Here is a 4,248-nt window from a genome sequence, read left to right as displayed (position 1 = left end):
AAACAGAGTAGAAGAAGCACTTCCCTTGATTTGCAAGCGACACTCCTGTTAATACAACCCCAAATCCTGCTGGCTTTTTCCCCACTCTTGGCTCACATTCAGCTTATGGTCAACTGTAACCCTCAGGTCCTTCTCTGTAGTCCTGCAGCCTAGCCAATCATTCCCCAGTCTGAACTTGTACATACAATTATTCCATCCCAAGTGCAGGACTTTCTACTGTCCTTGCTGAATCTCATCTGATTGATTGCAAACCATTCCCTTCAGTATATCCAAATCATCCTGAATCCTAGCCCTAACCTATGGAGTATCTGCATGATGCATCTCTACCCAACTTGGTGTTGTCCACAAGACTGAGTTCCTTAGACTTTGCCATGGGCGGCCACACCTAGAGTCGGGTGGAACAAGCAGAATTCAGATACGGACCAGATCAAGAAACCAGAGGGTCAGTCTAAGAAGCCAAGTCAGGAAGCCAGAGGGTCAGGCAAAGTGAGAGTCCAAGGGCAAGCCAGGCTAGGTAGTCAAGAAATCAACAGCAAACAGGTAGACACACACCATAAGAAACAATGAGGCAATCTGGGTAGGAGATGAGCCCTGTTGCCCAGACACTTGCTCTTCTGTGTCAAAGGTTTATATGGGATAGAGGGAGGTGTCAGCTGACCCTGACTGGCCACTCTGGTGGTGGGGAGTGGGTGGGTGGCTAGGCTGAATGAAGGTTTTCAGCTACATGTGTCTAGTCTGAGTAGTCAGCTGGAGAGGTGGTAGATGGGGACATGTGGCCAATCTGGGCAAGTGAGATCCTGGGTTTGGGACTGCTACCTGACAACTTAGTGAGAATGTCATGGGAGACAGTGTCAAAAGCTTCCTAAAGTCACATCCACTGCTCTCCCCCATCCACAGAACCTGTCACTTTAGTATAGTAGGATATTGGGTTGGTCAGGCATGACTTGCTCTTGGTGAATCCATGCTAGCTGTTCATGATCATCCTGTTCTCCTCTAGGTGCTTCCTTGAGGACTTGCTCCATGACCTTTCCAGGTATCAAGGTCAGGCTGACTGCCTGTAATTCCCCACATTCTCCTTCTTCCCTTTCTAAAGATGGGCGCTATATTTGCCCTTTTCCAATCATCCAGGACCTTACCCAACCTCCATGGATTCTCAAAAAGGATGGCTAATGGTTCTGAAATTAACTTAGCCAATTCCTTCAGTACCCTACGGTGCATCACAGCCAGACCTGCCAATTTGAAAGCACATAGCTTCTCTAAGTAATCCCTAATCTGTTCTTCTACTACTCTAGGCTGTTTGTCTCCTTCCCTATTTTGCTGCCAATTGTACTTGTCATCTGGTAGCTTCCCCTATTTGTGAAGACTGAAGTAAAAGAGGTATTAGCCTTCTCTGCATCATCCATAACTAGATTGCCTTCTGTGTTCTGCAATGGACCAGTGGTGTCCCTGGTTTTCCTCCTGCTTTTGACATACTTGTAGAATTCCTTGTTATTGCTTTGTATGTCCCTTGCCAGATGCATCTCAAATCATACCTTGGCCTTTCTATTTTTCTCCTTTGATGCCCATGTAATACATTTGTACTCTTCCTTAGTACTATGACCAAGTTTCTACTTTTTGTAGGATTCCTTTCTGAGTTTCAGCTCATTGAAGAGATTGCTGTCTAGCCAGCAATCTCTCCTATTACACACTTCCTATTCTTCTGTTGCATCAGGATAGCTTGCTCCTGCACCCTTAGAAGGGCCTCTTTAAAGTACAGTCAGCTTTCCTGGACTCCTTTTCCCCTTAGACTTGCTTCCCAGGGGATCCTGCCCATCAGTTCCCCGAGTTTGTTTATGTTTACTTTTCTGAAGTCCATTGTCCTTATAATGTGGTCTCCTTCCTTTGTCCTTTTAGGCTCTTGAAGTCTTTCATTTCATGATCACTGTCACCCAAGTTGCCTTCCACCTTCACATTCTCAACCACTACCTCCAGAGGGCTTTCTGGAGGTTGTCATCCCCTCCCCCCACGCCCACGCGCGCCCCCCACCCAAGGATAAGAGGGACTTTCTGGCAAGCAAGCAGGACTCTCTACCATTTACATCAGTACAGAATGATGGTAGAATTTGGTGCATCAGGATACAATGTAAAGCTGTCAGTATACTGAGTTTCCAGCTCTGAAAGACATGGTCTGTATTAATAAAGAGAAGTCATGGATGACAGCATGCTGCAGCTGCAAATCTTTATTGGACCATCTCATCCATTTTTGGCTAGCTGCCATTTAAAAATATTTCTTGGAAGAAGAGGCCTCTCTCATCTCTGCCAAACATCTTCCTTACGCTGTCCAAACTGGAGAAGAAAACACAGTAAAGCTGTTAGTGATCTGAAACAGATTCACGTGCCCTGGTGCTAACGCTGACAATCCTTTGGATTATTTAAACTTGTTCATGGTCTCCCATTATGATAACGTGACAGAGGTCATATTGTAAAAAATCTCAGAAGGAAAAAAAGTTGCATAACAATTTGGACCTTAGGAGGTTGTGACAATTTCCTTTATTGTCTGTCATAAACCTGCCCACTGGGGACCTCCAGAGTCCCAAGCTTCTCCCCAGTGAGCTGCCACTTGCCCCAAGAAACCGACTGAGATTGCCCCAAGATAGCTCTCTATCCTAGCACCTCAGATCCTCTGCCCTTACCTGGACTCTTCAGACACAGTGAAGGAATCTCTGCCAGCCCCAAGTAGCTGCCACTTCTTGTTTATGAAAAGGAAATAAAAGTCCCCCTCTCCGGGAGAGGGTCAGCTTGGAATATCACCTGCTCAGAAGTCACTCCTTCCACTGGCAACCAGTAAGGAGACAAAAACAACGCTGCTTAAGGACATGAAAAAAAAAATCAACCAGTGCTTTACTTTCAGATCAGCGTGCCCCCACACCAAGAGGCATCATGTTAGTTTGACCTGTCCAGTGTCTGTATAGATTGGGCACTTCAGCAGGGCTTTTTGATGCTTTTATCTAATAGCTGGTTAAATCAGTGAGCTTCCCCCACCCCCACGTCTGGCCGGGTGGGTGGTGCCTGCGTGGCAGCATGGGATGGTGCATGGTGGTGCTCTGTCCCTGCCTGCTCGCGTATACCCCCTAGCATCTTCTCAAGTACCGCTGGGGATAGACATACCCTCGGTTGACAAACCCTGCTATAGACAGACTTAAGCACCTTTGCCAGTCTGACTATTAATATGTGTCACCCCTTCATTTCTAGAGGGCTCACACTATGCCAGTAACTTCCTGACCCCACAAAGGTGCATATTTACTAGACTACTTTCTTGCATCCTTTTGGACATGCAGATTCCACTGTCTCATGTTCAGCCATATCTCCATATGACAGTTTGCCCAGGCAGGTGTCAGACTTCTTTTAAAATATAAATATTTCATTGTCTGGTGAGGCCCAGGCTTCTCTGCCTCTTAGGATGTCTACTTGGAGACCAATACACAAACCGAGTCAAATGCTAATTCTCAGCCATTGACTGTTGGCAGTTCAATTTAATCGAATTAATCAATAGAAGCATTAGGTGCAAGATGGGAATGCCTGGTTGCCAAAAAGGCAGCGTACACCCGGTGGAAGTGGGGCGCTATCTTCAAAGAAGAGTATACCTCCACTGCTCGGGCTTGTAGGGGGGCTGTTAGGAAAGCTAAGGCGGACATAGAGCTAGGACTAGCGTTCAAGATCAAAGATAATAAAAAGTCCTTTTTCAAATATATAGGGAGGATGAAGAAGGCACCGGGAAACGTGGGGCCCCTGCAAGATGCGCTGGGCAATCTGGTAGTTGCGCCAGAGGAGAAGGTAGACCTCTTTAACAAATTCTTCACCTCCGTTTTCTTGTGCAGGGACCAGGACTCCCCCACCGTGTTTCAAGACAGACTCGAGGGGAATGCCTCAAGACCTAAGGTTGAGGAGGACCGGGTTAGAGTGCTTCTGGAGGGGCTGGACGTGTTCAAATCAGCAGGTCCAGATGCTCTCCACCCCAGCGTGTTGAGGGAGCTAGCAGGGGTTATTGCTGGGCCCTTGGCACGGCTTTACGAGCACTCGTGGTGATTGGGCCAGGTGCCAGATGATTGGAAGATAGCCAATGTGGTCCCCATCTTTAAGAAAGGGAGGAGGGAGGACCCAGGCAACTATAGGCCTGTCAGTCTTACCTCAATCCTGGGGAAACTCTTTGAGAAGATCATCAAGGAGCACATCTGTGAGGGGCCGGCATCGGGGATGATGCTCAAGGGCA

The 4,248-nt window shown here is 47.3% G+C and overlaps 1 long non-coding RNA gene across 1 annotated transcript in view; it reads right to left on the bottom strand.

Annotated features, from left to right (window-relative positions):
- Positions 1-2,145: 2,145 nt before the first annotated feature.
- Positions 2,146-4,248, bottom strand: part of LOC102385840 — a 14,321-nt gene continuing 12,218 nt past the window's right edge. The window contains exon 4 of the long non-coding RNA XR_003094224.1: positions 2,146-2,324. This is a non-coding gene — a long non-coding RNA (uncharacterized LOC102385840). The remainder of the gene's footprint in view (positions 2,325-4,248) is intronic.

This window comes from Alligator sinensis, unplaced genomic scaffold (genome assembly GCF_000455745.1).
Source record: "Alligator sinensis unplaced genomic scaffold, ASM45574v1 scaffold267_1, whole genome shotgun sequence".
Taxonomy (NCBI): Eukaryota; Metazoa; Chordata; order Crocodylia; family Alligatoridae; genus Alligator; species Alligator sinensis.
The sequence above is the reverse complement of the archived record's forward strand: the minus strand, read 5'-3'. Positions and strand labels throughout refer to the sequence as shown.